The following is a 10,770-nucleotide window of genomic DNA, read 5'->3' as shown; positions in this document are numbered from 1 at the left end:
GCATACGAAATCTTTTCTGTTTGTGACAACTATCAAGGCAGAGGACTTTAGAATTGGCTTTAGGTGAGTAAAAATAATGCATGTTCTTTAAAAATTTCAGTACTGCAGTCTGGATCACACTAGATAGCCAAACTGCACTTTATCTTCCTGTTAATGACTTCATAGTATTTCATTGGATGGATGTTTTGTAATTGATGAAACGAATTCCCAACTGATGGACCGTTAAGGTGTTTCCAATTTTCTTTTATGCAATTAAAAACAATGGTGCAGTGAGGTTTCTCACAGCGATACTTTTGCATATTTCTGCTATTATTTCCATAGAATAAATCTGAGAAGGGCGGAATCACGGCCCCAAGGAATGTGGACGATTTTTAATTTTGATGGCTTACAATTTTTTATTTCCCTGTTGTCTTCTAAGGTAACATGCTGCTGATAGTCTTCACTTCACACTTCTCTGCCAACCCTGAGGATGACCATCCTGTTCCGTCCTTATCTACTGCAGGGGAAGAATGCACTACACCTTAACAGTGATTCTCTCCTAAGATGTGGTTATGTTTCTGTTTTACTGTTCCCTCCATAATTTTCTTTAACTTCCAAATTTTCGACCATAATTATAAAATGTATTAAAGGGAAGTTTGAGGGCTGAGTAGTTTTCATGGTTGAGAGAAATCACATATGATCGGAGATTAGAAAAGATTGTCATGCGGGAGAATGTCCACCTCCTAATGGATGGGCAGAATTTCTGCCTGGGCAGGAACGCGTTGTGATTGAAGAGAATCCCCAAGACCCAGGGAAGGAGGTGGAGATGTTGATGGACAATGGGGAGCAAGCAAGGATTTTGGTCCCAAGACTCTGATCGGGCTGGGGTTTAGGAAGAAGAATCTAGCAGTGATGTCTCTCCAGGGAGAGCCCAGCCCCCAGACAAGGTCCCCTGTGCAGGCACGAGGTAAGGAAGACAAAACTACGCTAAAGCAAGGGGCCAGACAGGGAGGCACCAGCCTCAAACACCGTGCAGGCACAAGTGTTAGGTCTTGGGGGGATAGCCTTGTGCCTCACATAAGCCAGGGAGCCTCAGGTGTTCTTTGCAGAAGCAGCGCTATGCCATGTAAGCAGGTTTTCCTAGCTTGGCTGTTTGTGAAAAATAAATCTGGGTGGAAGGCCTACAAGTCTTGTGCAATTTCTCACTGGAGAGAGGTCAGGCTCGGGCTAGCAAAGAGAGGGCCATTTCAACCACAGTGACCGCCTTTTCCCTCAGGAAGATTGCATTTCTCCAACACATCAAAAAAAAAAATGCATGGGTTTTAAGTGTTTCATTTCTAGATCAATATTTTCCAAGGAGAGAGAGAAATTACAATTCAGGCGAAAACAAAACAAAAACAGTTTAAACTCTGGCCACTGGCCCTCTCTTTCAATCGCCAGAACACAGTGTCCGGGGGACAGTGTCAACCCTTTATTTCTCCATGTTTTTCAGCCAAATGTGTTCCCACCATCAGTCCATTCACTTCTCAAAAGAGCCACAAGAAATAAGCCTGTTAAGTGCTTTGTCAGAGATGAAGAAACAGGCTTAAGGGGATAGCATTTTTAAGATAGGTCTTTGGCAACAAAATAACACCCAGATCAGTCCCTTATAACCACAGAGTTCTGCTTCTCACACAAGCTAGGCCTTGGCAGAGAGTTGGGCGTGGCGCCATGTTGTCTACAACCAGATGCGAGGGGGGTAGCTGATTTGGGGGCGGAGGTGTTCTCATGGCCAAGAGGAAAGAGCAAGAAAGCTTTCACTTCGAGTTTCAGCCAGGAAGTGGCACATTATATCACTTTTGCTCACTTTTCACTGAGCAAAGCGAGTGCGGACCTCCGTGCAGCGTTGGGGCATGGGAAGCAGAGGACCCAGCAAAGGATGCTGCAGCCACGGCTGCTGGAGCCACTGTATAAGCTTCAGACAGGGCAGGGGAGCAGTAATGCAGGCTGCCATGGGGCCCGTGAGGGGATGGGGGCTGGAATTCAAAGGCCCACCTCTCAGGCTCCAACGCTCTGGTTCTTTCTATTACACCGCGTTCCTTCTCCAAACCCTACACAGGATTTTGGCCCGTCTGATGGAGCTCTGATTCCAGAACTGTGCCTTGTCTTCCTAGTCTTTGTCTGCATTTCTGTTCCATGTCGTAAAGGGCCACTTAGGAACACCACCAGCCTTCCCACCTGCAAAACATGACCTCTGGACTGGGCCTCCAAGACTGGAATAACCCAGTGGTGTAAAAATACTGACTCAGGTCCAGCTCAAGCTCAGCTTTCTTTCTGGATATATTAATTTGGGTTTTTGACCCATCCTCCCTGGATCTCCAATACATTTGGTCTCTCCACGGGGATCCTCACGCTCCCTGGCTGCTTCCAATTCTCCATCACCTCATTGTGAGGTGCCAACATACTTTGCAGCCACATGGCAAGTATAGGAAAGAAAAGGGAGCGGGTCTCCCTTACAAAGGGTGTCTCCCCAGAGTCTTCCATCAAAGGGTGCTGGTGGAGGGGCCTCCCTCTTGTATCCACGATGAACCTGCCGAGGCGAGGGCTCATCTCCAATTCTTCAAGGTTTATGCTCCTTCTTTTTCCGCGTCGTATTAGCAAGAGTCAATTTTAGGAGCTGCAACAGTCAGGTCTGTGCAAACAAATTTTCTAATGATAACCGGACTAAATAGTTTGCCCAAGAACAAACAGTGCTTTGCAATTGGCAAAATGTCCTTTCCGGGGGCGGGGGGGGGAGTGAGGCTTGTAGGTACTTGATGTGGATGAAAATGAGAAGTCCGAGGTGCTCAGCCAGGGCTCTGACAGGTTAATGCTTAGACCTGACAACCAGAAGGTAAGCAGAGAAAACAAACAAAAGCAGGATTACTACAAATAAGAAAGGTGCTTTGGACAACCTAGAATCTAAGAGAGTCGAAGAGGAAAAGCACCTACCAACTCATCACTTGGCTATTATTATTCTTACGTTTGGTTCCGGTCCCTTTTCATATGCATATAAAATCTAAATGCTTGCTTACATAAACTTGGGTATTCAGGTTTTAAAAAAATTAACATCAGTAGGGGCCCCTGGCTGGCTGGATAGAGCAACCTTGCAGCTCTTGATCTCAGAGTGGCAAGTTCATGTCCCATGTTGGGCATAGAGCTTCCCTAAAACCCCAGAATTAACATCGATAAAGGTTCTTCATGATCTTTGCTTTTGATGGCTGAATAATTCTCTTACTGAGAGGACTGTTTACATGTTTTGTAATTTACTTAGCCGACCCCCTTAATGCTGAACATTTAGGTGATTTTTATTTTATCCTTTTGAAATCATTAAGAACACTGTTACGAACATATTTATACATTCATATTTGCGCATAAATAGGAACTTGTGGTTATCTTGTTTTTTTTTTTTTTAGGCAATGAAGCTAGATTCTGATCCCAAGAGTAGGGACATAAAAATGATATTGCCTATTTCCAGAAACCTAACGAAAAGTGTTACTTTTCTTGTGTGTTTTGAAATCTATAGGAAAGGCGACCCCTTCAAGAACTTATGACAATGTCTGCAGCCTGCAGTTGGACGAAGTGTCTTTCGTATGTATGCACGCTTCTTTGTGGGAAAAGTGGATCCTCCCTAAAAGGACTGTTAAAAAACAAAATTTAACTGAGGAAATTTTGAAGCTCTTATTGGCTTTATTCAGGATTCCATGAATCAGGCAGCATCCAATCTAGCAGACAGAAAGGAGCTCCGAGGAGCTGCACAAAATGAAAGACTCATAGGCAGAAGCGAGCTGGAACAAGGAAATTATGCTGGACACAAAATCAGGTTGGCTATCCCAAGGTCACTTTCATTTAGAGGATGGTGGATTATCTGGTTGGTGCGGGCCAGGCAATTCCTGATGGATTGGCTTAAGATTCTATTTCTGGGAGAGTCAAAACCGTAATTAAAATTCTCAGTTTGGTGATGTGAGGCTTAAGTTAAGTTTCGGCTTCATGTTGTGGGGCTTAGCAGAAGCGACTTCATCTCGAGCATGTTATCTTGTTTTTAACAATTTGTTGTACATTTCTTTGTTAATCTCACCATTAACTTCCAGTATCTGTTGCTATTTAAGATGATGTTTAAAAAGTTCTATTTTTTTTAAAGATTTTATTTATTTATTTGACAGAGAGATAGAGAGCACAAGTAGGCAGAGTGGCCGGCAGTGGGAGAGGGAGAAGCAGGCTCTCCACTGAGCAGGGAGCCAGACGTGGGGCTCGATCCCAGGACCCCAGGACCCCAGGACCCCAGGATCATGACCTAAGCCGAAGGCAGCCGCTTAACCGACTGAGCCACCCAGGTGCAAAAGAGTTCTAAACGATGTGGAAACACACACACACACACACACACACACACACACACACACACACACACCAATGTATACATTATACAAAATAGCATTTAAAAAAGACTGGAAAGAAATGCATCTGAGGTTAAAAGTGTCTTGAGTAGTGGGAATTTACCAAGCTAGATTTTGTGGGTTTGGTTTTTTTTGAACATTCTTTTTTAGAAAACAAGGTTTTATTTTAAGTAATCTCTACACCCAACGTGGGGCTCAAACTCGCAACGGCAAGATCAAGAGTCACGCACTCCACCGAGTGAGCCAGCCAGCCAGCCAGGCGCCTCGTGTTTTTTGAACATTCTATATTTTCAATAATGAGCATGCATTACTTTTATAAGCCTAATGGGAAAAACCATTAGCTTTGGAAACCGAAAAGGAAATGCAAGTGAAGGTCGTGCTGCTGCGTGGGGCCAGCACCATTTATTTGGCATCAGGAAATTGGAAAGAGAAGCGCAAGTGCTTGCACCATTTACTCATTTGCTGATCACTGCCGCGCATGAGAATTTGGCTACTTTGTCTACAAAGCATTAGCCTTCTTTCTGTAGTTAGTGCAGCCACATTCAACATTTAGATACTGAGTATATTTCCAGGGCAGGTCTGTTTCCCTTTTTTCACTTCAGGAGCTGACGGGGCTGCCCCATGTTCTGCAGGTGAGTCAGTCTGGCACAGGAGGCAAGAAAGTCTGCTTTGTGGGGTGCCGCGAGCTGAGGCAAGCTCCAAGGCAGAAGAATCTGCCCTATTTGGCTTTTTTCACCCTTTTTCTCCTCTTTGCCCTTGCAGGGCACTTCCTGGGTGTCGAGTTCTTTTCTTATTCTGGTTGTGTGAACAGCATTTTAAAATGCCAATTTCCCCAGCTTACTTAAAAACGTACTTGGATGTTGTGATAGCCATGTTTCCAATTAGTGTGACACATTCAGCCATATTTTTAATAAAATGGTGAGTTCACGGAAAATGAATTCAAATGATTTAAGAAACTGCTTCCCTCCAAATGGTTATGCAATGCAGCACAATCAAATTCTGAGTTTCTAAGTCTACCCTCCATGAAAAACACCTCCATGAAATTAAACTACCCTCCTTATGCCTCTGTCTTAGAACTGCTGGATAAAATATAGGATATCCAGCTGAATTTGATTTTCAGATAAACAACAACAAATTTTTAATGTACATGTCTCAAACAGTACATGCCACTTTCTCCGACAAGTGAAGCAATCCCTGACCTCCAGTTAGAACAGCCGGTCTCTGGAAAAGAAAGTTTGGTTAGTAACTTATGCTGTAGGGTATAGATGAGAGCACACTTAGCAGTTTGGACAAATCGCCCATTAGTTGCTTTTCTCAAGGACAGGACAGTTTTCGTTCCTTTGAGTCCGTTTGGGAACCCACCAAGGGAAGGCTACCCTGTAGTCCTTGGCACATTCTCATCTCCAACGTGGACAAAGTGCCTGGATCCAGAGCCTGTTGGATGAGCAGTGAGGGGTAAGATTGGGAGGGGTGGGGGAGAAGGGAAGAGCTGTGGCTTGTGGGCTTGTGACCCCACCCCCAAACCTGACCGTTAGTCAAGTTGCTAAACCCACAAAATGCTTGGTGTGAGTAGATTTCTTACCCAACTGAAGTGGCTGCATTTCATCAGTGTGTCTGAGGGATGGAGCAGAAGCAGCTCACACGAACTCACAGGCACTTAGATAGCAGCAGAGACTTTGGGAGGGGAGCCCCTAGGAGCTTGCAGGAATGGTGGAAGACCAGAAGGTCCCCCTGATATCTGGGTCCCTGTTTTAGAGTAGACAGCGTTCTGCATATACATGTATCCAATTGCATGGATTCAAATCCTGTATCAACTACCTATTAGCTGTGGGATCTGAGACCCGTCACTTAACTTCTCTGATCCTCACATTCCACATCTTTAAAAAGAGAATGTTAACACTGTATCCAAGGTGTCCTTGAGAGTTAAATAAGACACTGCGATGATGCGTCCAGCGCATAGTAGGTGTTTCCAAAAGCTGTACCTCCATTTCTCTCAGTTTCACTATTTCTGGGAGATGGATATGTTAGAAAAGTTCATTCGGTTGGCAACTAATCACACACAGACATTGCAGTGAGCAACGCCTTGTTTCCCCATTGCTTTCAGGTTGCAGATGAGAGGGAAAGGAGAGCAAGAGAAGTCAGAAGCGCAGGTTTAGCTACAGGGGCAAATGATGCAGCTGGTGTACATCTGCCCCTCATTTCCGCGCATGCACGCGTACACGCACGCACGCATACACCTGATTCATCCATCCTCCAGCCAACTTTCTAAAAAGAGTTCAATAGTTTGAAATTATTCATAGCGAATCTTTTCTCAAATTTTGGCATAACTGAGTAATCCAACTACTGAATAAAGAAGGACTTGGTATTTTTGGCTTCCTGGAAACTGTAGGGGAGAAAATGCTTCCTTCTACCCTTCTAGGTTCTGTGGCTGGTTTAAGAATTAAGTTGACATAAGACGGATTAATAGGAGGAAAAACCCCAACTTTAATTATGTATGTACCCACGGGGGCTCGGGAAAATATGAGACCCGAGGTGATTCTCAGAAGACTGAGATTTACATACCATCTTGAAGTAAGGAAAAGGGAGGGGTGGTCGGGGCTTTGGGGTGGAAGGAGGCAAATTCTGGGCCGGGTGAAGGAAGGAAGTGAAAATGGGCACAACCAGTAAATCCCAGGGGCCTTATTGTGCAGGTAAGAGCCTCTCTAGTGAAAGACCACCTCTGGTAGGCTCTCTTCCTGGTATATTTACTAATGGAAATTTCCTTTATAAATCTAAATTTCCTCTGCAAGAGGGGAAGTACATTTGTTCTTACAGGGTGTAGGGGAAGGTAAAGAGCTTTTCCTATGCCTGCTGGTTCTCCCTCACCTTTGACTCAAATAATCCACATGCCAAAGTGTCGTATTTTGGGGCGGCATGTTCTGAAACCTTCACATTTTTTTCAACACGAAACAACACAAAATGGATAACCTTTACCAAACTTTACCCAGAAATATCAGCGTGCTCCCAATAAGGACTTCCTTAGGATTGGTAGTGGGGCTCCTTGCCTCATCAAATCTGTGTGGGGGCAAACCCCTCGGAGCCCTAAGAACAGAGTTCGGTCAATCCTGAGCGTGTCAGCCAGCTCGGGAGACTAAAAGAAAGCGTGGTTGAACAAGTCTTAATCCGAATGCTGAGGAGCTGCAGTGACGTGGACCTCGGGCCCTGGCGAGGTGTTGCACAGGCTCTTGGTGCTTCACCACTGGAAATTTACTGATACAACGGGGCCCTCAGAAAATCTGGGCAAAATAGAAAATCAAGCTAGACATAAATGCCGAATAAAGGGAAGAAAGGTGATGTTTGGGCAGAAAGCCAGAGCTATCTTCACGCAGGCCCGGCGTGAAGGTAGCTCGAGGGGAGCTGGGCTGGGGTAGCCCTGTCCCCTCCTCCTGGGAACTGGGAGCTGCAGGAGCACCTAGGCACCATGCAAAGGAAGGGGGGCATCGGAGGTGACTGGATCTCAGGTCTGGTGTCCCTGGAAGATTTGGACAGTGGATAAGACATCTTATCAATTCCAGGCTTGCCTCTGATAGGAGCGGCTCCACTAGCATAGATTTAACCCAGAAATTAGGAACGCAGACAATTGCTCCTGTCCCCAGCGGCTCTGGCCAGAAACAATTATCCGCTTGGCTCATTAAAACAAGTAACGAATGCTAATTGTCTCCACAATTAGCCAAGTACTGGTTCAGCGCTTGTGCCTACAGTACGGGATTGTGAGGGCGGCTGGCAAGACAAGGACTTAAATTCAGCCCTAAATAGTCTGTTATTTTATTTTTTATTTTTTTCCTTTAGGCAGGCAGTGTGGGGTGCAGGGTATACAAAGAGGGAGGTTGGTCAAGGTGACCCCTATGCTATCTTTTGGCCTTCAGATCCTGGGATTTGTGGTGAAAGAAAATGCACAGAATCATAGAAGATCTGTTTCCACTGAGTCCACATAGTCGGGACGGTCCCTGGAGGGGAGGAAGCTGGGGAGAAGAGAAGGGGCTGGAGGCAGGGAGGAGGAGAGAAGTACCTTCCACACAAGGCAACGTTCCCCGCATTTCTGGAGGTTTCCTGAGGACCTACCTAGCTTCTCTGAGGGCTCCATGAGACCCTGGGGTGGATATCCCATCTCGCTGGGTAAGGCTCTTCCTGTGAAGACACCAGCCGAGGGAAGATGTGGCAGGAGGGAGAGGGCAGTGCGGCGGGTTGGGGGGGGGTGGAATGCTCAGAGCGGGCTCATACTTTACTTCTGAAATGGCTCAAATGATGAAACTCTGGCTTTCTGCCCAAACATCACCTTCTTCCCTTTATTCGGCATTTATGTCTAGCTTGATTTTCTATTTTGCCCAGATTTTCTGAGGGCCCCGTTGTATCAGTAAATTTCCAGTGGTGAAGCACCAAGAGCCTGTGCAGCTTCTGCCCAGAGAAGACATGGTGTGTCCCCTGCTAGGGACAGCAAGGGGATTCAAGCCCTCTGCCCTTTAGCGCAATACGTTCGAGAGCAACCAAGGAAAATGGAAGGGATGTTAATAAAAGCAAACACGAGGCAGGAAATAGAAAGAAAGACAGCAAATAGGGAAGAAAGGAGATTTGGGTCTGAAGGTTCCCAAGTGAGAAGTTACTGGAGGCAAAGATGCCCCTCTTCTCTCTCTCCTCCTGCTTCTCTGCATTCCACGTGTCCCACTCTCCAGCAGATCTGATCGCCAGATTTTTCCTCATATCCTAGCGATGGGTGAGAGTTGAAATATTAATCAGCCCTGAAGGATTTATATTATAAAAATGAATACTTGAAAAGGACCCTGACTACCCTCCCCAAGGAGACCCAAGATAGTGGGCAGTGTGGACAATGCAGTACTTGTTGGTGTCTCAACCTCAATAACACTTGAATGAAAAAGATAACAATATAAATACCGAATTTGTGCCCATGTATTATTGCTAAGTTTGATATTTCATGTCACCTTTTTTAAAGATTTTCTTTATTTATTTGACAGAGAGAGAGAGAGAGAGAGCACAAGCAGGGAGAGTGGTAGGCAGAGGGAGAGGGAGAAACGGGCTCCCTGATGAGGGACTCCATCCCAGGACCCTGGGATCATGACCTGAGCCAAAGGCAGACGCTTAGCCGACTGAGCCACCCAGGTGACCCTCATGCCACTTTTATATTCAGGAAATTTGCTGAGCAAAATGCATAATTAAATATATGATTTAGTTTTTATACATTAAAAAAAAACTTTTCATGGGCAAATTTTGCAACTCACATTTATTTGAAGAATCCAGCTTGCTCTGTAATTGTGTAAATATTTTTGAGCACCTATTGGCAACTGAGAAGCCTATTAGGATTATCAAGAGCTATTTTCCCCTTTGATCAGCGAACTCTTGAACAACACGGGGACTCTGGAGGGGATGGACGGTCCCAGTGCTGGGGTGCTGGTGGGTTTTCCACTCTAAAAAGATGTGACAACAGATACATAAGTGAGGGGGTGGGAAGGTGTCAGAAAATAGTGTGGCATACTGGTTTTTGAATTCACGTGTTTTGTAGATGTTAACACTGTCAACTCCATGCGTGCAGAAACCCTAGCCATCGCTAGGCTTTTAACCCAAGCAGCGCTCAAAAGCACAAATATTTCAACAACATCGTCAAGAATGATTACCAAGTGCAGGCCGTTCAACCTCTCTGGAGGGACCCCAGCGCAGTGCTGCCTGGAAAAACAGCCCTCCCAGGCCACCAGCCAGGGTGACAAATGTGACCAGCTTTTTTTAACTTCTCTCCTAGGGGCAGAAGAGAAACTTCTGGGGCAAGGTGTGATAGGGCAAGTTCCTGATCGGTGAGCACGCACCCCTCTTCAGTGCCTTTCCTAGCACTGCATACCCTCTCCCTCCCAACACACCAGAATTTCACAACATCCCATTTTAATTCCACCCCTGAGACCAGCATACAGCTCCCTAGGATGTATGAACCTGAGAAATAACCCTTACTTTCTTGGGAGGAATTTCTGAGACCGAAAGCCCAACAGCTTCTGACCAGTGGACGCTCTGGAACACCTGCCTTTTCTGCTGAATGCGGCTCCTCCCGTCTTACCCAGCAGAGCCCCTTCTGCAGCCGTCCACCTGGAGCCTAATGAAGAGCGTGTCTTGGTGCTTGGTGGAGGAGGGTGTGTTTTTCACAGCAGTCAAGAGTAGACCAGTTTATTATAAAAGTAAAATAGAGAAGTCCTCTTATCTGATGCACTCAGGAGAGTAGTTGATGATGAAATACACATTTGCAAAGGATGCAAAGATCTAGAATATTTCACCTTACTGAAAAGATATAATTTATTGGCTACTCTTTTGATTCGAGAACCAAGTTCTGTTCTTTGAGTGAGGT

The 10,770-nt window shown here is 45.5% G+C and overlaps 2 long non-coding RNA genes across 2 annotated transcripts; one reads left to right on the top strand and one right to left on the bottom strand.

Moving 5' to 3' along the window:
• Positions 1-2,301: 2,301 nt before the first annotated feature.
• Positions 2,302-10,387, top strand: LOC112837091 (uncharacterized). The gene is made up of 3 exons (XR_003211629.2): positions 2,302-2,583; positions 3,524-3,820; positions 10,180-10,387. It is a non-coding gene; the product is annotated as an uncharacterized lncRNA (long non-coding RNA).
• Positions 8,639-10,459, bottom strand: LOC112837087 (uncharacterized). Its single transcript, XR_003211627.2, has 4 exons — positions 10,383-10,459; positions 10,058-10,175; positions 9,665-9,850; positions 8,639-9,131 (listed from the first exon to the last, which is right to left on the bottom strand). It is a non-coding gene; the product is annotated as an uncharacterized lncRNA (long non-coding RNA).
• Between the last annotated feature and the right edge of the window lie 311 nt (positions 10,460-10,770).

The sequence above is a fragment of the Callorhinus ursinus genome, unplaced genomic scaffold, assembly GCF_003265705.2.
Source record: "Callorhinus ursinus isolate GAN/ISIS: 27379988/994484 unplaced genomic scaffold, GSC_fseal_2.0 scaffold2, whole genome shotgun sequence".
NCBI lineage: Eukaryota > Metazoa > Chordata > Mammalia > Carnivora > Otariidae > Callorhinus > Callorhinus ursinus.
The sequence above is the reverse complement of the archived record's forward strand: the minus strand, read 5'-3'. Positions and strand labels throughout refer to the sequence as shown.